The following is a 27,930-nucleotide window of genomic DNA, read 5'->3' as shown; positions in this document are numbered from 1 at the left end:
CACAGCGGAGCCGCCAGCACATCTCCGAGCTCCCTCAGTATCCTGGGATGAACCTCACCAGGCCCCATGACTTTGTCCACTTTCAGTTTCCTCAGCTCTTCCCATACATTTTTTTAAACAGAGTTTTATCTACTCCACCCCCTTCCACAGTCTTGTCAATTAGCGATGTTCCTTCTCCAGGGTCTTCTTTAGTGAACACCAAACTGAAGTATTTCTTTAATATTTCTGCCATTTCTTCATCTCTCCACACATTGATCCCTGACACCTTTCAGTCTCACTATACCACTTCAGACCTTTCTCCTTTCTCTGATATATCTAAAAAATGTTTTGTCACCTCATTTTACCTTTTTGTCAGTCCTTTCTTCCACCTGACCTTTTGTTTTCTTGATTCCTTTGTCTCCCTCAGTTTCACCAGGTATTTTTCCCTGTGTTCCTCTTTTTGGGAACCTTTATACTTCTTGAACGCTGTTCTTTTTGCCTTTATTTTTTCAGCCACCTCATTTGAGAATCAGATCAGTTTCTTATTCCTTTTACTTTTCTTACATATAGATTTGCTGCCTTTGTAATAGCTCATTCTAACTTGGCCCACTGTTGTTCTACCTCACCCATTTTCTCCCAGTCTTCAAGTTCTACCTCCAGGTATGTCCCCATTTTGAAATTCAAAACTTAGGTCTTCGTGTGACCTCTCCGTATCCTATTTGTGATATCAGACCATACCGTTTCATGATCACTGGTGCTCAGGTGGGCATTAGTGACATTAGAGACAGTATCCCCATTAGTGAGCACTAGATCAGGTATAATCCCCTCCTTTGTGGGTTGAATTGCCATGTGTTTGCAGGGCATTCACTTTCTCTCTACTTCTGCAGAAGGGATTCTCCAGTCTACATACGGCAGATTAAAATCTCCAGCAAGCAAGAATTCTTCCTTCTTTCCAATCTTTTTCATGTCTTTGACCAGATCTCCGTCTAGTTCTTCTGTTTGAGTTGGTGGCCTGCAGATCACACCAGTACAAATGGAAGCGACATCTTCTTTTTATAGGATGGTCCTTAATGCTTCTTCTCTACCCCACAGCCTTTGCAATTGAATTGTTTGGCTATTGTTTTTGACATAAAGAGCTGCTCCTCCCCCTTTTCTGTCATATCCCAATCATGAGACTCGGTGAACCAGGTCTCTGTAACAGCAACTCTGTCCAAGACCATTTCCACCACTAAGGCCTGCAGCTCTGGGATTTTATTACCCTGACTACAACCATTTGTGGTCATAGCTTTCCAACCATTCTCCCTAGGATTGCTGCTCTTTCTAGTCATCTTTTCTGCTATTTTGAGTTGATTGATTTTATTGTTTTCTTCTCCCAATTCCTGTATTTCGTGGGGGTGACAAGGCAATATCATTGGCCACCTCTTGCCACCCCTGCCTTCTAGAATAAATGCCTGATAATGTTTGCTCTGAATTTTCCCTTAGGATCAGATATTTATCCAGCTATCTGTTGGGGTCACCACTCCATCACTGCTATTTGTAGAAATGGCCCAACACTGTAAGCTCTCCAGGGCAGGGGGGGAGAAAAGCAAAACAAAGGAATGACCCAGTGAAATGCTGGCACTGCAAGCTCTCTGGGGAAGGGGGAGCAAAATGGAATAAAGGCAGGGCCCCATAAAATGCCTGCAGTAACTGAGGTCAGGAGCAGCACAGCTCCAGCCGAATTCTTAAGAACCCTCCCCCACACTCTCCTTACTGCACCCGTCCCACTGCAGAGTCCCTGGGCCACCTTTCTTTAGTGGTGCTGCCCTCTTCCTCCTCCTCTGCCTGCTACTTCCCCCCTCGCAAACTGATACAATAAAGTGCGTTCAGATGAATGCACGGATTTACCCACACTTGGGAGTGCCTTTTCTGCAGGCAAAACTTACTCCCGATGAAGGAAAGAGTTCTGCATGCAGAAAATGTGCATACTTCAAGGAGAGTAATACTTAGCGCCCTGGCATGGAAATCCCATGCAAATGACTGCATTAAGTAATACCTCCTAGCACATCTTCTTTAGCACTGGAAACAAAACACCGAGGTCAAGGCTGGAGTTGTTTACAGTGCTAAAGAAAAGATAATTAAAAAGGGGGAAAAAATGGGGTCACGTGATGCGGTGACGCCGAGCGGACGCTTCTGCCCTGAGCTCTGTGCCTCACCCTCCCTGCATCGGCCAAAATCACCGGCATCCCGCGAATGATTAACTTTTCTACCCGAAGACATCTTCGAACAAATGTCTATTGATCACTTCATGCTAAAAGGGACACCCACCCTGCCTCTGAAAGGGGGGAAAAAAGACAAACCTACTGCCACGGGAGCCAAAATGGCGGATGTACCAGTGCGGCCTACCACTCCGAGTACGCCGGGGACCTCCGCGACGCCTAATGACCTTTACTACAAATGTCACAAACGCGGTTGTTGCGGCCTTGGACGGTAGATTCAACGAGCTCTCCGCGCAATTTAAGGAATTAAAAGAATCCTTCTCTGAGATCTTACCGAGATTAACCGCTGTAGAGGAACGGGTTTCCGCGGCAGAAGACGACCAGATAATTACACAGAACAAGATTAAAGAACTGGAACAAGTCGTTCTGAGTCAATCTGACAAAACAGATGACTTGGAGAACAGGGCGCGCCGCAATAATATCCGGCTGGCGGGATTCCCAGAAGACGCAGGGGAACAAAACTTGGAAACGATCTTGGAGACATGGCTCCCGGAGGCCTTGGGGGTTTTCGGACATGAGACCCTCCTTCCATATTGAACGTGCACACAGATTAGGGAGAAGAAAGGATGGCGATCAAAGACCCAGGCTCATTATTGCACGGCTGCTCAATTGGGCCCAGAAACAAAGAATAATGCAGGCCTACAGAAATCAATCGGCGCTAAAATACAATGGCGTGGATATCCGTCTCTTTCAAGATTTTTCTGCAGCTCTGGCGCAGAAACGGAAGCAGTTTAGCCCTATCTGCACGGATTTATATAACAAAAACATCCGTTTCCAGCTTATCTACCCCGCCACCCTGCGTTTTAAACATGGAGGCAAGGACCATGTGTTCACAGAAGTGTCGCCCGCGAAGCAATATGTTGCCGCTATTGGCCCTTAAAATTTCTACTTGCTAAATTGCCTGGGATTTCCAACTCTTTTCTTTTCAGCTGCCGACGTCCCACATACAGTCTGCCAACAACGCTGAGAGAACCGGTGAAGGCCAATCGACGAAGGGAATTGCGGTATCTTCACTCTGCTATGTGACTGGTTTACGGGAAGGGAACCATCTGACCTGCCTGTTGCAGAGACTACCTCGGTTCCCCCTTTCCTACGGATCAGCTGAAACGTCCCGGTATTGTGACTCTTGCGAACATTGTCTGTGGGGCTCTGGGAACAGCTCTCCAGGTCTGTTTGGTTGACTGTGTGGTGACTAGCACGGCAGATTTTGAGCGAATCGCTATACATCCAGTGCAACCTCCAAATTTTTTGTCCTTCTGTTTCTGGTTCCATATTTACCGTTTGTGTGTGTTCCTTGTTTGGTTGTTGCGGGGAGGGCGGGGCACGTCGCATCTAAACGTACCCCCACACATTTTGCCCCGAAGGAAAAGGGGTAAATGTGGTACCAAAGGTATAGTAAGAATGGGGACTGGGGAGGGGTGGAGATTTTTCACAGCATATGGGTCATACATACACAGAAGGGTACCAGACGCCACAGTTTTCAGATTTTGATAGGTGCAATTTCAGAAGAGGAAAGTGGGTTTTTTCTTATCTCCAATGGTGGGTTTAGGCTGGGGAGCCCACCATTCATCTCTGATTATTTACAGCACATACTATCCCCTTTAAATATACATGGCTAAGTCAGCTGTAAAGTTAGCGAGTCTCAATGTCAATGGGCTGGGGCACCCCATTAAAAGAACTAAAGTGCTACAATATCTTAAGAAATCAAAGGTCCATATCGCCTGTTTACAGGAGACGCACTTAACTGCTACAGAAAGTATAAAACTCAAACGGGACTGGATAGGCCAATGCTTCTATTCAGCTGCTGTAGGGAAAAAGGCAGGAGTGGCGATCCTACTACATAAATCTCTCTCCTTTCAATTGATGCAGGAACTTGTAGACCCAGAGGGCAGATATATAGTCATAATAGGGAAACTAAATGGGAGGGAGATAACTCTTGCAAATATTTATGGTCCGAACTCCCCTTCAAATTTATTTTTTACTAATCTTACGAATCTCCTTATCACGCATCAGGTGGGAGAGCTGTTATTGGTGGGTGACTTTAATACTGTTCATGACCCCTCTATTGACCGCTCAAACGCAAAGAGAACACAGTACCAACTCTCTCAAAAAACTAACATAGCTCGGTTGTGTCGCTCCTTAAAATTGCTGGATTACTGGAGGGTGCTTCACCTGGAAGAAAGAGACTATACGCATGTGTCCAAAGCCCACCATACCCTGTCTCGTATAGACTACATACTAGGCTCTGAACATCTATTCCCTTTCATTACATCTGCGACTATAGGTACTCCAGGTGTATCGGATCATGCGTTAATATGGGTAGACATTAACTGGGACACTATGATGCCACGCCCTTCATGATGGAAATTCCCCTCTTATATGAAAGCTGACAAAACCTTTCAAACTTATTTAAAAACAAAGTGGGAGCAATTTCAGGAGTTTAACATTTCCCACAGGGATAACCCTGAATTATTCTGGCAAACGGGGAAAACTGTTATGCGAGGGGAGATAATCTCCTTTTTGCGCCATAGAAACAAGGTTCTGAATGCAGACATTTTGTGCTTGGACCAGTAGCTCAAAAGGGAAAAGTTAGCCCTCTCACGCAATCCCACCCAGGCCCAATGGGTACAATATCATGACACCCTGGGGAAATTACAGGCCTTGCTTCAACATAGGGCTATCAAGTCAATGCATTTTAAAGAGCACTCTTTCTTCCGCTTTGGTAACAAAGCAGGAAAGACACTAGCTAATCTGGTACGGATCCGCCAATTTAAAACTTATATTGAAAAACTGAGATCGCCTAATGGCGATTGGGTCCATAAAGGGGAAGAGATAGCAAATCTCATGCAACTGTTCTACAAACATCTATACATTGAGGACCGTTCAGGAGGCCCTAGGGAAGAGGCTGATTTCTTTCAATCCCTCCACCTTCCCACTCTCACTGATTTCCAATGTGAAAAACTAAATGCCCCTATCACACATTCCGAAATTTTGTCTGTAATCAAGAAAAGTAAATCTGGAAAGGCGCCTGGCCCAGATGGCTTTACGTATGATTTTTTCAAGATCTTGGGTCCTGAGTTAGTAGACGCCTTACACTCCTTTTATTGTAATGCCCTACCTTTAGACTCCTTCCCTGCTGATTTTAACAAAGCTTATATCACAGTGCTCCCTAAGCCAGGAAAGGACCCAAGTCACTAGGCTTCTTACAGGCCCATCTCCCTTTTGAATTGTGACCTCAAATTACTGGCTAATCTATTGGCTACCAGGCTGAGTTTGGTCTTACCAGACCTTATTTCTACATCCCAGGTGGGTTTTGTTAAGGGGCGCTCCTCCAGTTCACACATTGCTAAACTGCTCACTGCTATACAATACTGTCAGATGCACTCAATTCCTGCCATGGCTGTGAGTTTCGACTTGGAGAAGGCTTTTGACAGAGTCTCCTGGGATTACCTGTTCTCTGTTCTCCAAAGATATGGTTTTAAGGGGTCTATATTGTCTTATATCTCACTTCTATACCGACAACCTACCTCACATATATTAGCCAATGGTCATATCTCACAAGCTTTCACTCCACAAAGAGGAGTACGTCAGGGCTGCCCGCTATCACCTATCTTATATATTCTAGCAATTGATCCATTATTGCGGAAGATAGTAGCAGACCCTATGGTTCCTGGTTTAGACTGTAAAGGCCATATCTTTGAGACCGCTGCTTTCGCAGATGATATCTTAATCTTCCTTACAAACCCACGGCAAGCCCTCCTACGGGTCCTGTCCCACCAACTCGCCTACGGTAGTTTTTCCGGTCTTAAGATAAATATGGATAAATCTGAGGCCCTGGAAATATATGGAAATCTCCAACAGACTTGGGGCCCTTCTTTTCCACTCAAATGGGCCGTGGGACCCATTAAATACCTGGGAGTATTGATTTCTCACCGGTTGGAATCTATATATAGCTTAAACATACTCCCCATGCTTAACAAGACGAGGCAAAAACTCCAACAATGGCAGGGTCTTCCTCTATCATTGACGGGCCGAGTCCAACTGTTAAAAATGATGGAACTTCCCAAATGGGTATATCTATTCCAAATGTTGCCAATATGGCTCACCCGACATAACCTGTCTCAACTAAACAGTGCCATTCGAGGGTTTCTATGGCGAGGTAAAAGGTCCAGGCTAGCTCTCAGGCACCTCACGGAATTGGTTGGGGAAGGTGGCTTAGCATGCCCTGATTTTCGCAGGTATAACTTGGTATGTATGCTACGTCATCTTAGGGACTGGCTGATGGGCACGGAATATTTTTCTCCGACTGCTTTTCTGCAGGGTAGTATGCCCGGCTCTTCGTTAGCCGCTCTGATACAGGCTGAAACGAAGGATATGCCGCCAGATTGTAAGAAGTTTCTTTTAATACAATCGGGTCGGAAGGCCTGGGCATACTTATGTCACCTGCTTAAGCTCCCGATCCATACCACTTTGGTCACACCTATTAGCGCAAACCCCACCTTCACCCCAGGGCAGCAACACTGTTTTCCAAACATGGGCTTCCAAGGGTCTGAAGCTGATCTCACAGGTGATGATACCCATGTCAGACCAACTCTACAGTTTCTCTGACCTACAAGACAAATATAACTTGTCGAAACATGACTTTTATGCCTATTTGCAGCTTAGGCATTATATTAGCTCACTGGGTATTTTGAAAGCTTCAGCGTTACAAAGGAAGACCGTGGAGACTATTATGGGCATTGGGTATCCTGGCCGAGTTTCCTGCTCTATCTTCTCCCGATTAGTGCGAGGTCATCAGTCAATACTCATCAGGTGTACTATTAGTGAACGCTGGGAAAATGATACTGATCTGAATATTACTCCTGAAACGATTAAAACATACCTTCTTCAACTTAAATCCATCTCTGAGAATGTGACTCTTCGAGAAGTACAGTTTAAATTTATTTGGAAACTGTATTGTACAACTGAAATGGCTTACAGAATCGGGATTAGTGATACCCCTTTATGCTTAAAGTGTGGAGTGGAAACTGGGACTTATTTCCACAGCTTCTGGTCCTGCGAGAAAATTCAACTCTTTTGGTCTAGTATTCGAACCCACTGCTCCAATTTACTTATTGCAGAATTACCATTGCACCCTACCTTCTGGCTTCTAGGTAGTGAATTGTATGAACCCATTACTCTAGCTCCAGCACAAGCCCAACTTGATGATAAAGCAAGCCTTTTGGCTAAGCAAGTTATTTTGGCAAATTGGACCTCCGGTACTCCCCCACACTATAATCACTGGGTAAAAAAAATGCTCAAATTGGTTACCTTTGAACAAATGTCAGCGGCCCAGCACAGCGAGGGACGGAAAAAATCTGTGTTGGGTCTTTGGCAACCATTTCTGACGTATCACAAACAAGGGTCCTTTATGGATTCTTTGAACTCACTGTAATTTACCTGTTGAACTAGAGCTTGTCATTTTGCACATTCAAAAGAGGTCTCCACTTTGGTACAAGACTTCTCCTGGGACTTTTAATGGTCCTGCTCTTTCTTATTTTTTTTCTTCTGCTTTTCTTCTTCTTGTTCTCAATTGTCCTAACTTTTTCAGGTATACAAATTTGCCCTACATGTGTTCATAAGTATTTTAATTGGATGGTATGTTCTGTTTTTACATTGTATTCCTTCTGCTGTGAAATGGGGACGGGAGGGGGGAGGGGATAAGGATAGGGAATGGTCTGTTTTGTTATCATGTGCTGTTAAACATTATTATATAAGCACTTACCACATCATACTTACTGTGGACAATCGTAAATGTTCTCTCATACCGTGACAGGTGGTATTTTTTCTGGTTGTATTGATTTTGCCTATATACTATGTGGTTTCTGTTTGTATATGCTTGAAAACTAATAAAATAGATATACTATAAAAAAAAAAAAGGGGAAAAAATATCCAGGTTGATAAGTGGCGACAATCGCTGCCGCCACCTAAGCGGATAAGTACCGATTTATCCGTCTATTGGGCAGCGGTAAGCGCTGCCAGATAGCCGGATCCGTCAGACGTACCTGGCTATCCGGTGCGGTTACCATTACATAGCCCACACTTGTAGAAATGGCCCTGTGAAACGCAGGCACGGCAAGCTCTCCGGGAAAGGAGGCACAAAGCGGAATAAAGGATCAGCCTCGTGCAACACCTGCAGCCCAAACCCGAGAACCCTCCGCCGCTCCCGTCTTAATGCGCCCGTCCCGCAGCGGGGTCCCCGGGCTGGCCCCACCACCTCCCCTTCCCCATCTCTTCTTCCCCCTCCTCGGCCTGCTGCTCTGCGTTAAAATGTGCGTTCGGTGTGTTTAACTCCCGATGCATTATTAGCTTATTGTATCTGGCGTAAAAAAAAAAAGTAACCTGAGAATTAAAAATGTGCGCTGAAAATCCACGCACAGTTTTTTTAACGCTCAGATTATCCCATCTGTTCCTTTTTTCTTTGCCGCATGGTCCCACCAGCAGTCGTAGAGTGATGACGCACTTTAAGCAGCAGCCCAGCCAGCAGTCGCAGTTTGATGACGCATCGGCGCAGCAGCCAATCTGAAGTGGCAAGAGGAGGAGGTCACTAGAAGGGGACGGTGGCTGCAGCCTGCAGAAGGTGGAAGACGGAGATCTCTCCCCTGCCTCGTGCTCATAACAAAGCAATTTACTTTTCTTAACCAGGAATAAGCGATTGCAGTGAAGCTCAGCCCCGGAGGGTAAGCGGTGCCTTTCCAGCCTGTTCTCTTCCCGGTGTCCCTGTGACATTTTCTAGCAGAAGCAGCAGCGCTGAGTGTGAGGAGCTCCAGGCAGGGGGCTCTGCACAGGGAGCAGGGGAGGGAAAGCAAAGCGGGCTCAGGTCTTTAAATCCCTGAATGCAAACATCCTTATGAGCTGCTCTGATTGCTGCCCTGAGGTTTCTCATACGTTTGGATTTTAAAAACCTGAGCATTAAAATGTTAGGGTTTAGGGGTAAAAGCTTTGCCAAGAAAAATCCCCACAAGACCAGGTGGCTTGAATAGGAGCTGAGTGAGGGGCTAAGCACCACCCCGGGAAAGAGAGAAGAGGGGAGTTAGCCCACGAGAGGCTCCTATCAAAGCTCACAATTTTACTTGTCCTTTGTACTCTCTGTAACCTGTAATTTTACTTTAATGTTATTAATTTGTAGTTTTTATTACTTTTTTCAATTTTGATATTCATTATTTGGTGAGGGTCTGTCTGTATATTCCATGTGTGACTCAGGTGAGGGATTCACCTAATGTTTAGTCTTTGTGTCAGGATCTGTACCAGTCCAGCTTGTTTTGTTTTCCAATAGATATTTTTATACATTTAAAAAACATTTCTAATTCACATTTGACAAAAAGCTCATTGTATAGCTGCTTTAGGGCATAATAAAAAAATGTTTGTTACATTCAGAGTAAAAAGCCCGTGAGTGAGTCAGTCGAACTATTAGATGATCAAGAGGTAAAAGGGGAACTTAAGGATGACAAAGCCATAGCAGAGACTAAATGAATTCTTTGCTTCGGTATTCACAGAGGAAGATGTAAGACATATACCCATGCCAGAAATGATATTCAAAGTGTGATCCAAAAGCACTTAAACAAATCTCAGTGAACCTGGAAGATGTATTAGTGCTAATTGACAAACTAAAGAGTAGGAAATCACCTGGACCAGACAGTAAACATCCTAGAATGCTGAAAGAAATGAAATTGCGGACCTACTCTAGGAAATCTATTTTTATTTATTTATTTCTAGATTTTTATATACCATTGTTTGGTGCACTCCTTCACAACGGTTTACAGTTATAACATAAACACAAGAATCTGTAAGTCACAAACAGGTAACTCACTGATGTAAAGTTCTTAATACATCGAACTGCAGATAAATAAACATATTAAACATATATATATGCGGAACATAAGATTGAAATGAAGCAGGTAAATGAAATAAGATTCATTTCAATAAGAAATAAGGTAAATGAAAAAAAGATTCTGCTCCCGCCGTCCTTTCTTCTTTTCCTCCCGATTCCGCCCCCCCCACCTTAACCTCTTTGCCATTTTGTCTTGTTATTACTAATTCGTTTCTGAGTTCCTTTACTACTGTTAAAGTTTTAAAATAAACTTGATGTGACCTGGTTCAAGCGTTTAAGATTAGTTCTAGGACAGTAACCTATTCCATTCTATATTCCATGTACTGTTCTATGTAACAAGTTGTTCTACTGTAAACTGGGGTGAAGGCTAATTGCTAAACCTCGGTATATAAAAGCTCTGAAATAAATAAATAAATAATAAATAATCACAAATTTAACTGTTAGTACTAAGATGCGGAACCTTCATCAGTCTATGGTACCTGACGACTGGAGGGTTGCCAATGTAACACCAATTTTTAAAAAGGTATCAAGAGGTGATTCAGGAAACTACAGACCCGTGAGTCTGATGTCTGTGCCAGGCAAAATGGTAGAAACTATCAAAAAGAATAGAATTGCTGAACAAATAGATAAGTATAATTTAATGGGATAAAGCGAACATGGATTTAGCAAAGGGAAGTCTTTCCTCACAAATTAGTTACATTTTGCTGAGAGCGTAAACAAACACGTGGATAAATGTGAGCCAGTTGATATAATTACCTGGATTTCCAGAAAGCGTTTGATGAAAGTCCCTCACAAGAGACTTCTTAGGAAATTTAAAAAGTCATGGGATGGGGGCAGTATCCTATAGTGAATTACCAATGGGTTAAAAGATAGAAAACAGAGAGTAGGGCTAAATGGTAAATTCTACCAATGGAAAAGGTGAATAGTGGAGGGCCCCAGGGATCTGTTCTGGGACCACTGCTTTTTAATATATTTATAAATGACCTGGAAATGGGAACAACAAGTGAGGTGATCAAAGTTACTGATGACGCAAAATTATTTAAAGTTGTTAAATTGCAAGAAGATTGTAAGAAATTGCAAGAGGACATTGCAAAACTGGGAGACTGGGCATGCAAATGAAATTTAATGTAGAATAGTTAAAGTGATGCACTTAGGGAAGAGTAACCCAAATTATAGCCACACAATGCAAGCTTCCACATTAGGAGTCGCGATTCAGGAGAAGGATCTAGGTGGTGTTGAAAATACATTGAAATCTTCTGCTCAGTGTGTACCAGCAGCAGCCAAGAAAGCAACTAGAATGCTAGGGATTATTAGGAAAGGAATGGAGAATAAAACAGAGAATATCATAATGCCCCTGTGTCGTTCCATGGTGTGACCTCATCTTGAGTATTTTGTGAGTTCTGTTCACCATGTCTCAAAAAAGATATAGCAGAATTAGAAAAGGTACAGAGAAGGGCGATCAGAATGATAAAGGGGATGGAACAATTCTCGTATGAAGAAAGGCTGAAAAGGTTAGGAATCTTCAGCTTGGAAAAGAGCCGGCTGAGGGGAGATATGATCAAGGTCTATAAAATAATAAGTGGGGTGGAACGAGTAAACGTTTAATCAGTTGTTTGTTCTTTCAAAAAGTACAAAGACCAGGGGGCACACAATGAAGTTACTAGGTATTACATTTAAAACTAATAAGGGAAACAATATTTTTACTCAACAGATAATTAAGCTCTGAAACTTGTTGCCAGAGGATGTGGTGAAAGTTGCATTTAAAAAAAGGTTATCCTAGCATGAGGATTGATGGATTCAGAACCAGTATGTTATGCACCTCTGCCAGCAGATGGAGACTGAGCAAGCTGACGTCACAGTATATAAATACTCCCATAGTAACTCCAGCCTGCAGGGATTCTCCGTCTCCAGCAGATGGTGGACGTGCATCTCCCTACTGGGGATTGCTTCGGCGTTTAGAAGGAGAATTTTAGAAAGAAAAGAAAAAGCCCCATTCCCTGTACATACCCAGATCAGTCCAGACTCCTGGGTTTTGCCTCCCCATCAGCAGATGGAGACAGAGACGTTTTGACCGACTCTGCCTTATATTCTGAGGTGCCACCTACAGTCCGTCAGCATTTCTCTGTCTCCAGCAGATGGTGGAGGTGCAAAATCCTTCAGTCTGTAGCTAGTTTAAAAAAAAAAAAAAAAAAGATACCTAAGTGTGTTTCAAGGGGTTTTGGCTTTAATCTTTTAGTGTAGTGGTGGTGTTAGTATTTCTTTAAAAACAAAAAGGGATGCTCTTTGTCAGTCGGTAGGAGCTTTTTCCTTTTAGCCTTCCAGGGGACGGCTGGTCCTGAGGGGACCATCTTCCCTGGAATCCAGGCTCCACTGTTAGGGGTTGAGAACCCTGCCTTACAGTGCGATTCTTAGTCGGGGTTGATACCGGGGAGCCCGGCTCACTCACCCCGAGACAGACAGGACCCGTTCTTTTTGCACTTTTTGCATGCTGGCACCATTCCCGGAAGGGGGGAGGGATTTCCATTCCTCCTCTTTCCCCACATCCTATGGCCCTCGAGGGGGCTGTCAATCAAACAAATCTCCTGGCCCGACTGAGGAGAGCCCCGAGAGGGCTTCAGACTCCTCCTCTGATTCTTTCTCTTCAGATTTTGTATTGTTGCTGCATAAGGCCAGAAGGGCAGCTCGGAGGCGCTTTGGAGAGGGTTCCAAGGTATATGGGGCCCAGTGGTCCAGGAAGCCATAAGGCAAGAGGTCCTGGCCTACGGCGGCTCCAAAATCCAAGAGACCACTACGGACTTATCCCCCTATCCGCGGGATGATTCGGAGCAGGGCGCTCAAGAGCCTAGTGGGGCATCTCATCAGGGGAAGCAGCCGGAGGAGGACCAGGATCTACCTACAAATCATGGAGGTTCTCAAATTGTTGAGGGAGATGACCCAAAGATGGTCTGACTGTTTCTCAGGGATGAGTTGGGCCCATTAATTCTGGCCATTCTGGAAGAATTGGGAATTAAAACCCTTAAGGAAGATTCTCGGATGGGTTCTGTGGATCCCGTCATGGTGGGCCTGCGTGGTCCAACCAAATCATTCCCTTTTCATCTCTCTGTTATGGATTTGTTGTTCCAAGAGTGGGATACTCCTGACCTGGTTTTGAAGATCAGGCAATGGACAAGTTGTATCCCTTACCAGAGGAAGCCGTAGACCTTCTCCATGTCCCTAAAGTGGAAGCAGCGGTATCGGCTGTCACAAGAAAGACCACTATCCCTGTGACGGGGGCGATGGTGCTCAAAGATTTCCAGGATCGGAAGCTGGAGGTGCAGCTTAAAAAGATATTTGAGGTGTCGGCGCTGTGTGTTCGAGCTGCCATGTGCAGTAGTTTCTCCTTGAGAGCAGGTCTTCGCTGGGTTCAGCAGCTGCAAAATAGCACCGCCCTAACTGAGGACGAAGCGGTGCAAGCGGGACATCTCGAGGCGGCAGTCGCTTATAGTGCAGATAATCTTTATGATCTTTTGCGTACTTCAGCCAAGTCTATGGCTTCAGCGGTTTCGGCCCACAGGCTTCTCTGGTTGCGAAATTGGTCAGCGGATGTTTCCTCCAAAGCTCAACTGGGTTCTTTGCCCTTCAAAGGAAAACTTATTTTTGGGAAAGACCTGGAGGAAATGATTCAATCCTTGGGAAAGAACAAGGTACACCGTCTACCAGAGGATAGGCCAAGATCAAGGGGCTCTTTTCCGTCTCGCTCGCAGCTACGGGGAAATCGGAGATTCCGTTCATCCTGGTCATCCGGATCTTCCTTTCGACAGCCATCAGGAAGACAATAGTCCTGGTCCCAGTCCTTTCGAGGCCGGCGCTTCAGCAGACCAGGAGCTCCTCAGTCTGCCAGTGGTGTCAAGTCCTCCCAATGATGTGAGGCTGGTCCATTCCTCTGCTCCAGTGGTGGGAGGCAGACTGTCTCGATTTTACGAGGAATGGGTCACTCTAACTTCCGACCAGTGGGTCCTCAATGTGATAAAGCTCTGCATTAGATTTTGCTCAACACCTCTGAGATCGTTTCCTCGTCTTCCCCCTGCTTGTACGTCGAGAAGCGCCGGGCGGTAAAGGACACATTGCACTGTCTCCTCAAACTCGGGGCAACTGTAAAGGTTCCTCTCGTGGAACAGCGAAGGGGCCATTATTCCAAAGAAAGAGAGCGCCTTCCGGCCCATTCTCGATTTAAAAAGAGTAAACAAATGCCTCCGGATTCCACGGTTTTGCATGGAAACTCTGAGGTCCATCATTGCGTCGGTGAGAAAAGGAGAGTTCTTGGCATCTCTAGATCTCACAGAAGCGTACCTGCACATTGGCATCAGGTCCAACCACAAGAAATTCCTGAGGTTTGCCATCCTAGGCCATCATTTTCAGTTTTGTGCCCTGCCATTCGGCCTCTCCACGACACCCAGGACTTTTACCAAAGTAATGATTGTGGTGGCGGCACAGCTCCGGAAGGAAGGTTTTTTCCTTCATCCGTATCTGGACAATTGGCTCATTCGGGCGAAGTCGGAATTGCCTTGCCACTCGGCGGTTCAGCAGGTGCTTCAGCTGTTGGAATCACTCGGATGGGTGACCAACTTCGCCAAGAGTCACCTGGTTCCCTCTCAGTCCTTGGAATTTCTGGGAGCATGGTTCAACATACAGCAATGCCGAGTCTTTCTCACTGGGGACCGCATCCTCAGGCTGCAGGAACAGGTTCGGGATTTGTTATCCAAGCATCCTTCCAGAGTCTGGGATTATTTGCGAGTCCTTGGATCGATGACGTCCACCCTCGAGTTGGTTCCCTGGGCCTTTGCTCATATGAGACCTCTGCAATCCGCGTTACTTTCCCGTTGGAGCCTGGTGTCGGAGCAATTTCATCTTCCTCTGCCTCTTACAGAGTCTGCTTGTTCCAGTCTAGATTGGTGGCTCAACCTGGACAACTTGAGCCGTGGAGTATCACTGGAGATCCCAGATTGGACAGTGGTCACCACGGATGCCAGTCTCTCCGGTTGGGGAGTGGTGTGTCAGGAGAAGTCAGTACAGGGCCAGTAGTTGAGGGAGGAGTCCCAGTGGTTGATCAATCGTCTCAAGACCAGAGCAGTGCGATTAGCTCTGCATGCCCTTCGACCAAGTCTGCAAGGGAAGATGGTCAGGATTCTCTCCGACAATGCGACTATAGTGGTTTATATCAATTGACAAGGAGGAACCAAGAGCCGACTGGTGGCGAGTGAAGCGCAACAATTGATGAGCTGGGCAGAAACGCATTTGGTCAGCATTGCAGCCTCTCATATTGCCGGGGTCGACAATGTTCAGGCCAACTTTCTCAGTTGCAATTGCCACGATCCTGGGGAGTGGGAGCTCTCGCTGGAGGCATGTGACTTCATCTGCGACGTTTCGCAATGCCAAGGCTCATTATTTCTTCAATCATCACCGCGAGTCAGGAGCGGAGGGCGTGGACGCTCTGGTTCTCGCCTGGCCAAAGAATGTTCTTCTGTACATGTTTCCTCCATGGCCTCTGATCGGGAAGGTGCTGCAGCGCATAGAATCTCACCCGTCGGAGGTGATTTTGGTAGCTCCAGAATGGCCGAGGTGTCCATGGTTTGCAGATCTAGTCGGCAGGGGCCCGTTTGTTTAGAAGAGGCAGATCGCTTTTGAAAGGCAGTGTTTAAAGAGCAAGGGCTACTTGGATGCAGTTGTGGCTACCCTCTTGCAGTCTAGGAAGCCCTCTACTTCCCTGGTCTATGCCAGGGTTTGGGGAATTTTTGAGTTGTGGTGTATGGATCAGGGGGTGGCTCCTACTGCTGCCTCGGTTTCACATATTTTGTCCTTCTTACAGGCGGGGCTCACGAACGGCTTTTCATGCAGTTCGTTGGTGGCGGCTCTCGGTTGCATCCACGGTAAAGTTGGTGGCGCACCGTTGGGTGCGCATCCAGATGTCACACATTTTCTCCGAGGGGCAAAACATTTACGTCCGCCGGTCAGGAACCCTTGTCCATCGTGGATCTTGAACTTTGGTTCTCAAGGCTCTGTGTGTGGCTCCTTTTGAACAAATGAAGATGGCGACGCTAAAAGATCTTACATTAAAGACTGTTTGGTTTTCTTGTGGCTATTTCCTCAGCTCGTCGAGTGTCGGAGCTTCAGGCGTTATCCTGCAGGGAACCCTTCTTGAGGATTACGGACACGGGAGTTGCACTACAAACGGTTCCATCCTTTCTTCCAAAAGTTGTATCCTCATTTCATTTGAATCAGTCTGTGGAGCTCCCTTCTTTTACTGACCTGCATCGTATCGATCCCCAGTCGAGAGATCTGAGGAAGCTGGACGTGCGTCACATTTTCTTGCATTATTTGGAGGTTACTAACAGTTTCCGTGTGTCGGATCATCTTTTTGTGTTGTGCAGTGGTCACAACCGGGGGCACAAGGCGTCCAGGGCTACGGTTGCTCGCTGGTTGAAGGAGGCTATTGCTTTGGCGTATCTGCTTCAAGGCCGAACGCACCCGGTTGGGCTTTGAGCACATTCCACCCGTTCGCAGGCAACTTTGTGGGCGGAATGTCAGCAAGTTTCGCCGCAAGAGATTTGTAGGGCGGCTACATGGACGTCGTTGCACACCTTTGCGAGGCATTACCGGTTGGATGTCTGAGCCCCAGACTCTGGGGGTTTCGAGAAGCTGTGATCCGAGCGGGACACTCAGGGTCCCACCCTAACTGGAAGAGCTCTGGTACATCCCAGGAATCTAGACTGATCCGGGTAGATACAGGGAAAAGAAAATTGGTTCTTACCTTCTAATTTTCGTTCCTGTAGTAGCACGGATCAGTCCAGAGTCCCGCCCGTTTTTCAGTATTTGGATGTTGGAGAGTCCGCTCGTTCACAATTTAAGATAATTTTTCTGCAGAATTAGTCTTATTTATATGCTCACGGGTTCTGTTTAATCTTAGAGTCCGTGAGTGGGTTAACTACCAGTTTTCTTCCCCCTCCCCCCCCCCCCCTCCCTGGTTTCCTGTGGGGCTGTTCATTTGATACAGTTAAATACTGACAGACTGTAGGTGGCACTTCAGGATATAGGGCAGAGTCTGTCAAAACTTCTCTGTCTCCATCTGCTGTTGGGGAGGCAAAACCGAGGAGTCCTGGATGATCCATGGTACTACAGGAATGAAAATTAGCAGGTAAGAACCAATTTTCTTCTCTCCTGCGGTGATAACAGATGGTCCCTCTCTCAGTTGAGACTTCCTGAGGTGATTTCCGTGGTCCTTCAGATGTGGGGCTTGGTCCGGTAGTTGGTTTTTCAGCTGGCATGGACTTAGCTGATTGTACAGCTTAAAGGAAGCCGAGCGCAGTGGTGACTGCAAATACCCTCTCCCCAGCAGCCGGAGACCGTGTTTGTACACTGAGCTTAGATAAGTTTAAAAAAAAAAAAAGAAAGTCGGAGACAGAGTAGAGGGGTTGTGTAGGACTTCCTCCGATCTCTGTGCTCGGCGCGCTGTTCCGACATTCGTTCCCGCACCCGTGGGGGTTAAGGGAACTGGGCAGCCTGGCAGGTTGAGCAGCCCTGGTGGGCTAGGCCCCCCTGTTAGGTTTTTTCCTGTGCACCGCGTGGTAGGCTGCGGTGGCGTTTTTGCACGCTTTTCTGCACGTTCATCTGCCCTCTACAGGACCGTCGGCGTGCGCAGTGCATCCGGCTGTGGGTCTGAATCATGCGCCCAGTTTTCTTTTGGGTGCGCTGCCTGTGTGCACGATCTAACAACGGTTATGCACCAAGGTTTGGAGCGGTGACCGTGCGCTTAGTTTTGCTGCGTATAGACTTGAGATGCCTAACTTTTGTGCACTTAAATGTTTTCAGCGAGAATCGGCTGGACGCACATCTTCAGTCAGTCCTGTTAAGCGTACTGACGAACTATTGCGCCGTGACCAAGAAACCTAAGCGCCTTTCTCTCTGTGCTGCCTGTCATATTCAGGCATCTCAGCCTGGAGTGCCCTCTAATGTGTCAACGCAGCTTAGAGGCTCAGGGAGAATTATCTTCCTCTGATTTTGCTAAGCCTGGTTCTTCCCAGCCTGATGATGGCCTGGTAAGGACTTGTCCGGAGGAACCCCTGACCTTGGGAGCTCCCTTGACTGGTTCCTCCGCAAGGGACGGCGGCTCAGTGGGATCCGTACAAATGCCTTTGGGGTTTGGCACGGATCCTTCTGCCTTTTCTTGGGTAGAATTTTTTCAAGGATTGCAATCCTTTCTTCAGGCGCAGTCCTCAGCCCCGTCCAATCCTGTCAGGTCAGATCCTCAGGCAGTGGCCTCTCCCTCCTCTGGTACTACGTTTAAGCGCTGACGCACACCTCTGTTAGCTGCGGGTGTTCCCCACAGGAATCCGGATGGCACTGATGATGAGGCAGATCCTGACTCTCTGGAAGATGGGGAAATTCCCCCGGGACTGGATCCGTATAGGACTATGTTGTGGTTCTTTCATAGAGATGAACTGCCGGCCCTGATTTCTGAAGATGCTGGGAATGCCTGGGGCAAATTCCATGTCTGAGCCAAAGAAAAATCCCATTTTGGTTTCCTTGTGTGAAGCCTCGTGTTTTTCCCTGTGATGGAGGCCATTCAAGAATTGATTGATCTTGAGTGGGGACGGCCTGGAGGCAAATTTCAAACGGGGGTCGGACGTTGGAAAGCCTGTAGCCCCTGGATCCAGTGGTGAGAGAGCGTCTTCATTTTCCCAAAGTGGATGCACTCGTCTGTGCCGTCTCTAAGCGGATGACTATCCCCATGGAGGGAGGAGCAGCCTTGGAGGATGTGCATGAGAGCAAGATCGAGGCCACCCTTACGCAAGCATCTGAAGAGTGGCAATGACCTTGCGCACAGCTTCCTGTTGTTCCCTAGTAGCTCGCTCTTGTCTGCTTCTCTCTCAGGAGGTTGATGACTCTGGACTGAGCTCCAGAACAATTATGGAACCTGCTGCCGCCTTTTTAGCAGATGCGGGCTGTGATTTGGTCCGTACGTCGGCCACAGGAGTGGCTTCAGTAATAGCAGCCAGGCGTCGATTATGGCTGCGAAATTGGTCAGCTGATGTAACTTCCAAAGCTAATCTTACGAAGATGCATTTTAAAGGCTCGCTCTTGTTTGGGAGCGAGGTGGAGACATTGGCCAGTAAATGGGGCAAATAAGAATCAGTTGCAGCACCCCTTTGGTATGAGGGATCGTCTCAGGGGTTCCAAGCGGTTTTGTACCTACAGAGGGTTGACCTTCCCGAGGACTCAGCCTTTCGGCAGGTCTCAGTCCTTTCATCCCAAGTGAGGGCGCGGGGTCAGAGAGTGGATCCTCCTGAGTCTCCCAATGAAGGTTTGTCGATCCCACCTTCAGGAGGAGGAGATAGGTGTCCCCCTATCTCTCTTTATCAGAGGTGGGTCGAGATCACATGGGATCAGTGGGTCCTGGAGGTGATACGAGAAGGGTATGTGCTGGAATTTCGCAGTGTTCCTTGGGACATGTTCATGGTGTCTCCCTGCAGAAGAAGCAGGCAGTGGAATCTAAGCTTCTAAGGCTCCTTCAGCTGAGGGCTGTCATTCCAATGCCTACATCTCAAGAAAGTATGGGGCGATTTTCCATTTATTTTGTTGGGCCCAAGAAGGAGGACTCCTTTTGTCCCATCCTGGATCTCAAAGGCCTCAATCGTCATTTGTGGGTTACTCGTTTTTGCATGGAAACCTTGCGCTCAGTGATGATGGCTGTGCAGTTGGGGGAATTTTCGACCTCCGTCAATCTGTTGAGGCCTTCCTCCATGCTGTCATCTGATTGGAGCACCAACGTTTTCTGTGATTGGTGGTTTTGGGATGCCATTATCAGTTTCAGGCTCTGCCTTTGGTCTAGCCACCACTCCCAGAACCTTTTCCAAGGTTATGGTGGTGGTGGCGGCAGAGTTGAGAGAGGATGGAATCCTAGTGCACCCATATTTGGACAACTTGCTGATTTGAGCCAAGTGTCTGGAAGGGACCCCCTGGTGACCCGCAAGATGATCTCCCTATTGCAGGAGCTCGGTTGGGTGGTGAACCTAGCCAAGAGCAGTCTTCAGCCATCTCAGTCGTTGGGGTACTTGGGTATTTGGTTCGACACAAGTTGGGACACATTTTTTCCTGCCAGAGGTTCTGATTCAGAAGCTGATGTTGCAGGTGCGTCTTTTGATGAGCACTATACGCCCGACAGTGTGGTCCTATCTACAGGTTCTTGGTTTGAGGGTGGCAACCCTGGAAGTGGTGTCGTGGCCGAGAGCGCATATGCTTCCTCTTCAGTGTTCCCTGCTGTGTCGTTGGAACCCACAGTCTCAGGATTACTCGGTTCGGTTACATTTGCCGATGGAAATCTGCTCTCACCTCCAGTGGTGGTTGCAGGCGGATCATCTTAGAAATGGAGTTTCCATGGCATCGCAGGTCTGGTTGGTACTCAGAACAGATGCAAGTCTCCAGGGTTGGGGAGCTCACTGTCAGGAACTAATGGCACAAGGAAGCTGGAATACTGAAGACTCTCGCTGAAGCATCATTTGCCGAGAAGTCTGGGCGGTCCAGTTGGCATGCTTGCAGTTCAGCAGCAGATTGCAGGGTCAAGCAGTCAGAGTAATGACAGACAACGCAACAATAGTGGATTATATCAGTTGGCAGGAAGAAACCAAGAGCCAGCAAGTGTCGCAGGAAGAAGACCAACTTATGGAATGGGCGGAAGGGCATCTCCAGGTGATCTCGGTCTCTCACATGGCAAGAAAAGACAACGTAGGAGCAGACTTTCTCAGCAGGGAGAGTCTGGACTCAGGAGAATGGGCATTGTCAGACGAGGTATTTCTGCTGATATTGGATCATTGGGGTTTTCCGTTTCTGGACCTGCCAGCGACTTCTCGCAATGTGAAAGATCCTTGATTCTTCAGTCACAGGAGAGATCCGAGGTCCTTGGGCATCGATGCTCTCGTGCAGGTCTGGCCAGAAGACAAGATGCTGTATGCCTTTCCCCCATGGCCCATGTTTGGACAGAATAGTTTGAAAGATCAAAGGCCACAGGGGGATGGTGCTCCTGGTGGCACCGGATTAGCCCAGAAGATCATGGTATGCGGATCTACAAAGACTTCTGATAGAGACCCCCCTTCTTTTTCCACCACACAAGAATCTGTTGCAGCAGGGGTCTGTCCTTCACGAAGATTCGACTCAATTTTGTCTTGGGTATGGCCCTTGAGAGGGCTCGCTTGTTGAAGCGTGGATATTCTACTGCGGTGATTGCTACCTTGCTTCGAGGTCGAAAGTTCTCCACCTACTTAGCCTATGTGCAGGTTTGGAGAGTGTTTGAGGCTTGGTGTGAGCATAGAGGTGTTCTTCCTCATTCAGTTAAGATCCTACTCATTTTGGAATTTTGCAGGATGGGTTAAATAAAGCAATGGCCCTTAATTCCATGAAGGGACAAGTTGTGGACTCTTGCCTGTTCAGGGGACAGGTGAATGGTGAATCCTTATCATCTCATCCTGATGTGGCCTGTTTCTTGAAGGGAGTGAAATATCTTCGTCCTCCCTTGTGGAGTCTTAACCTGGTGTTGGATTTCTTGGCGGGGCCCTATGTTTTGACCTCTGCATAGCCTTCCCTTGCGGTTACTGACCTTGAAAATGGTGTTTCTGGTGGTGATAAAGTTCTTTGGTTTGGATTTCCGAGCTGCAGGCCTTGTCTTGCCAGGAGCCGTTCCTTCGGGTGACTCCAGGAGCGGTACAGCTGCGTATTGTTCTTACCTAAAGTGTCTCGGATTTTCACGTGAATCAATCCATTTCCTAGCTGTCATTGGATAAGGAAAGAGATGCAGAGGAATATCTCCTGTAATATCTGGAGGTTTCTAAGCCTTTCCTAAAGATGGATTGTCTGTTTGTCCTTCCTGGTGGAGGAAAACAGGGTGAACCAGCTTTGCTGGCTACAGTAGCTCGCTGGATTAAGGAGGGTGGTCACGGATGTGAATGTGGAGGCTGAAAAGCCGTTGCTTTCTCAGGTTAGGGCTCATTCCACCAGGGCTCAGGCAGTGTCATGTGCGGAGGTTAGATTGTTGTCTCTGTCGACATTTGCCGAGTTGCGACTTGGTCCTCCTTACACACTTTTTCCAGGTATTATTGTCTGATGTGCAGGCCTGGGAGGATCCAGCCTTTGCATATGCGGTATTGACTGGGCCACGAGCAGCCTCCCAAACCTGCATTGACCGGTTCTGCATCCATCTGTCCACGTGCTAGGAAATGAGAAATGACTACTTACCTGGTAATTTCCTTTTCCTTAAGGTGGATAGATGGATTCAGTTTCCGGCCCTCGGCTGCCGATTCATTGTGTGATGCTCCTCCTGAGTGGCTACGTGTTCCAGGGCATTACTGGTAAGTTGTTAATGTGCTGCTTGTCTGAGCTCATTATTTCATGTTGGCTGAGTATTGAAATGGTTATTATGGGCTTTAATCAAGGCTTTTGCTGCTCTGTCCACAATTGCTTTTAAAGACAATACTGGCAGGCATGGGAGACTGCAGGAGAATAAATCCTGTGACGTCAGTTTGCGCTGTCTCCATCTGCTAGCAGAGGTACTTAACCCACTGGTCCTGAATCCATCTATCCACCTTAAGGAAGAGGAAATGATCAGTTAAGCAGTAATTTCTTATTGGACAAGTTCCTGGAGGAAAAGTCCATTAACCACTATTAAGGGAGAGTTGCAGAAATCCCCTGCTTATTCTTGGGATAAGCAGCACGGACTCTGTCTAATCCTTGGGATGCTGCCAGGTACTTGTGACCTGGCTTGGCTGCTGTTGGAAACAGGATACTGGGCTTGATGGACCTTTGGTCTGACCCAGTATGGCAGGTCTTATGTTCTTTTGTTCCAGTGTTACCGTTTCATAGATTAGATTGTAGCTGTGTGAGGTTTGGGAGTTAGCGCTGTTTAAATGTGATGGGTTTGATACAAAGGTGCTGAGAGTGTTTTCTGCAGGGTTTTGTGTTTTATTTTATTTATTTATTTATTTCGGGTTTTTATATACCGGCATTCGAGAACGCAGTCCCATCATGCTGGTTCACATAAAACAAGGGTGTTACTTCCCAGAGTGCCCGGTACAGGAAGGAATTAACTTTCCAGATTCTCTCTTTCTCTCGTCCTCAGCCTGACCTGTCTCTGATGCTGACTACATCGAATAGAAAGGGAAAATCTCGCCCGTCTCTTATGAATGTTCCTGTTGGACCGATGGATGGCTTTGTTGGCTCTGAGACTTCAGTGATGGGATCCAGACCTGCGAGGGTACAGCGGTCCCAGTCTGTAGCTCAGACGCCTCGCCTGGAGCAGGACAGGAAGGATATGAAGACGGCACTGGGAGTTCTGCCTTCTCCAGAGCCAGATCCCTCCTCGGTGCAGCCTCTGGCAGAGCCCCCGGGGTCAGAGGAGGGGGCAGGGCTGGCTCTGGATCCCCTGCAGCCCAGGACTTTGGGCTCTCTGTGGATGGTTCTGGTGCGGCTGGAAGCGACAATGAGCAGCAAGTTGGAAAGGATTCAAGGGGAAATCTCCTCGCTGGAGCTGCGCTCAGGGACCCAGGAGAAGGAAATCTCTGCTCATGCTAAGCGGCTGCAGGCGCTGGAGAACAAGGTGGGACGTTTACTCTCAAACTCTTCAACATCCGTTCAAATCGTGTTTCACTCTGTAGGAACATTAAGAAGTTAGAAAATGTTGTGAGAAGAAAAATATTTTAGAATTATCAGCTTTCCCGAGGGATAATATTTCACCTGGGGAGATGATTAATAATTATTTAGGGGAGGCTTTGTAAATATCCAAGGAATCTTTTCCTCCAAGTAACCAAATTTCTTTTCTAATGAACATTACATTTATAAAGGTTTTCTGTCTTTTGTTGCTGATCCACAAATTGAGGAATAAGAAGTTGAACCCAAAAACTAATTTCTAAACCTCGGTCATTTTTATTCTTGAGTTCTCAGCCAGGTCACCTCTACCCCCTCCCTTCCCCCGCCACCCTCTATTCCTTTACTGAAATCACAGTGACGGGGGCTGCCCATCTTCTCTCCTCCTCCTCCAAACTCACTACTTCAGGGGCGGCCAATTCCAGTCCTCGAGAGCCACAAACGGGCCTGGTTTTCAGGATATCCACCATGAATATGCATGGGATAGATTTGTATGCACTGCATCCATTGTATGCAGATCTATCTCATGCATATTCATGGTGGATATCCTGAAAACCTGGCCTGTTTGTGGCTCTCGGGGACCAGAGTTAGCCACCCCTGCAGTCCTTGCTCCTCTAACCCCATTGCCGCCAGCTCCTGAGCTGTATCTGTCCCATCCTCAATCTGTCACTTTCCACTGTTACTGTTCCTGCTGCTTTGAAACGCGCTGTGTTCTCCCCACTCCTCAGAAACCTTCTCTGCTCCTTTCCTGTCCTGCCAAATATCGTCCCGGCTTTCTCCTCCCTCCTCCCTTTCACTTCCAAACTACTTGAACTTGCTGTTCACCGCCTCTACCTTGATTCTTTCATCTCAAGCCATTCCCAATCCACTCCAGTCTGGTTTTTGTCCTTTACATTCCCCAGAAACAGCTCCTGCCAAAGTCTCCAAGGACCTGTTCATGGCTAAACCCAAAGGCCTTCCCTCAGTCCTTATCCTCCTTGATCTGTCTCCTGCTCTGACTCTGTTGATCACCATCTCCTCCTTGATGCTCTGTCCTCACTGGGATTTCAGGTCTCCCTCCTGTCTTGGTTCTCTTCTTACCTCTCTCATTGCACGTTTAATGTCTTCTGGTGGATCCTCCTCGGCTGCCATCCCACTATCACTTTCTGAACCCTTATCCACTCTCTCATCTCCTCCCGCTTACACCAATGCTGCCTGCTCCTCACCGCTCTCCCCGTGAGCCCTCTCTCCCCCCTCCAATCCATCCAAATTTCAGCTGCGTGACTTCTCTCACCACGGTCCCTGCACCCAGATAACCCCTCTTCTCACCTCACTACATTGTCTCCTTATCCATTCCCGGTTCAAGCTCCTCTTACTCACCTACAAGAGCCTTCACTCTGCAGCTCCTCACTCCCTCTCCTCTCTTATCTCTCCCTGTACCTCTCCTTGTGCACTCCCCTCATCATGCAGGTCCCTCCTACCTGTGTCCTTCTCCTCTACCCCCAATTCCTGACTCCCTGCTTTCCTCCTGCCTGCACCGTGTGCTGGGAAGAGACTTCCTGAGCTGCTGCCTCAGGCTCCCCTGATTATCCCCTTACAGCCTCATTCATTTTAACATTTTCTTAATAAAATAAATTCCCCAAGTCCCTTTTGCCCTGTCTGTTTATTTTGATTAGATTGTAAGCTCTCCTGAGCGGGGACTCTCTCTTCTCTTTCTGTACAGCACTGCGCCTGTCGAGGAGCGCTATAGTAGTGCTACAGTCTGAGTCCTCATTACCTTCTGACACCAAAGAAAAAAGTTATTAGGGGATAGCAGACCTTACCCTTGTGCTTGTAGGGCCCCCAAAATGTCCCTCCCACCCCCAGAGAGCCCCTCTCTATGTCACCAAATTTGTGCAGGTTATGAAGTTACGCAGGGAGTCACAGAGGGGGAAACTACAGAAAATCAGAACTTTACATTAAATATAATTCATCACTTAATCATCCTGCATGTGAACCATGGAAATAACTGGAAATGGGAGCCAGGTTCCTCCCCAGGACCCCAAACTCTTCCTGCCCTGCTATTTATTTGATTGATTGATTGTATTTTGTTAGTCTCCTAATTTGAAAAATCATCTCGATGCGATGCACACACAGAGACATTGAAATATCTAATCGTATGTCAGGATTAGCACTACTGCTACTATTGATCATGTTTAAAGCACTACCAGTCATACACAGCGCTGCACAGACACACATAGGAGACGGTCCCTGCTCCAGGGAGCTTACAATTTAGATAAGGCAAACATACACAACACACGTCTTCCAGAGTTTTCTTTATTATAGAGAAGTACTTGGGATTTAAAAGCAACATCAATAAGGCAAAGTTTTAAACTGGATTCACTTATGGCCAGAGAGGGAACAAGAGCCAAGGACTCAGGAAGTCTCTTCCAGGCACTCGGCAGAGCGAGGCAGAGAGCAGGGAATCGGAAGGAGGTGGTGGAGGAGAAAGGCACAGATTAGAGGAACAGCGTTCACGAGGAAGGGAGAGAGAAGAGAAGAAAGGCAGGTGAGAGCTGCAGAGTGAGTGCATTTGTAGGGGAGGGAGAGAAGCTTGAACTGTAGGTGGAAGTGGACAGAGAGCCAGTGTAGCGACCTGAGAAGAGGGGTTACATGATCATAGCGAGGTTAAAGAAAGAGAGGTCATGCAGCTGAATGTTGAAGAGATTGCAGGAGAGAAAAACGATTCAGGTCAGCAAAGAGCAAGTTACAGAAGTCTAAGCAGGAGGAGATACAAAAGGGGAGGAGGGTTTTGGCTCAGAGACAGGCCTATCCTGTAAAGTGCGGCCGTGTTTACCCTGCTCCTAAGACCACTTTAACTCACGTCCGGCCGCTTAGCCCTTCCTTGCGATCCCGAATCCCCTTTAACCTACTCCTACTCCTACCGCGTCCTAATTCCCCGGTAACACCCTTCCGCCCGCGGCATGTATATTGCATGCAAACGAGCGAATTAGCTCGATATTGCATGCAAACCGAGCCAATTAGCTATTCCCTGCATCCCGTAACCCGCGCCCCGACTAACGCTAACCTTTCCCCTGCCGTTTTGTCGCGCGTTTAACCTGCAAACTTACCGCCTACCCTGACCCAGGCGGTAGAGCATGGGTAAGGGTAGGGTGGCAAGCTTTCCTCCCCAGCCCCCGCTCACCTGCCCCTGCGCGATCGTGGGGTGCCGGTCCCTGTGCAGCCCAGTCCTCTCCCCTCGCCTACCGAAGCAAAAAAAAAAAAAAAAAAGCGAAAAAAAGTTGCAGCCCCTCCGATGTCCGGAGGGGCTGCCAAAGTTTTTCTTCGCTTTTTTTTTGGCTTCGGGAGCAGGGGAGAGGACGGGGGCTGCCCGGAGACCCCTTTCCCAGTGAAAGTAAGGTTGTTTCGCCGCTTGTTATTTTCTCCCCCCCCTCACCGGAGGGGCGGGGGGAGAAGAGACAAGCGGCGAAACTGAGCGGCAAGCCCGAACCCGACCCGGCGAAAGCCCGAACCCGACCCGGACCCCCAACCCCAACCGGACCCGGCCTTGACCGCTGTCAGTCTGTTTCTCCATCCTCAGGAGCAAGGCTGCTTTTCGCGCCCTGCTCCGGGAGAGGGGAGAAGATACAGCGGCGAAACTGAGCGGCAAAGCCCGAACCCGACCCGGCGAAGCCCGAACCCGACCCGGAACCCCCAACCCCCAACCGGGACCCGGCCTGACCGCTGTCAGTCTGTTCTCCTCCTCCCGGAGCAAGGCTCTGCTTTCCGCGCCCTGCTCGGGAGAGGGGAGAAGATGACATGCGGCGAAAACTGAGCGGCAAAGCCCGAACCGACCCGGCGAAGCCCGAACCGACCGACCGGACCCCCAACCCGGACCCGACAAGCGGCGAAACTAAAAAAAAAAGAAAGGCAATTTTTTTTTTTCAAATTGACAATTTGGGGTTTTTTCCAAAAGCGACTTACTTTTGGGATCTGTCAAGATCCCAAAAGTAAGTCGCTTTTGGACGCAAGCAAAACTTACTTTTTGCAGCCATCGTCAGTAACACGACCTGGCTCCGTGGCTCCTCCCGACAAGATGGCCGCCTGCACGGGGAAAGCGTGCAATTGGCCGCTGAAGACGTGACATCTCACGTCTTCAGCGGCCAATTGTACGCTTTCCCCGTGCAGGCGGCCATCTTG

General features: G+C 47.7%; 1 protein-coding gene across 1 annotated transcript in view; it reads left to right on the top strand.

Annotated features, from left to right (window-relative positions):
• Positions 1-8,812: 8,812 nt before the first annotated feature.
• Positions 8,813-27,930, top strand: part of LOC115083149 (zinc finger protein 271-like) — a 39,521-nt gene continuing 20,403 nt past the window's right edge. The window contains exon 1 of the mRNA XM_029586957.1: positions 8,813-8,956. The gene's annotated coding sequence lies outside the window, so the exon portion shown is untranslated. The remainder of the gene's footprint in view (positions 8,957-27,930) is intronic.

The sequence above is a fragment of the Rhinatrema bivittatum genome, chromosome 2 (assembly GCF_901001135.1).
Source record: "Rhinatrema bivittatum chromosome 2, aRhiBiv1.1, whole genome shotgun sequence".
Taxonomy (NCBI): Eukaryota; Metazoa; Chordata; class Amphibia; order Gymnophiona; family Rhinatrematidae; genus Rhinatrema; species Rhinatrema bivittatum.
This window is presented reverse-complemented; position numbering and strand designations above follow the sequence as displayed.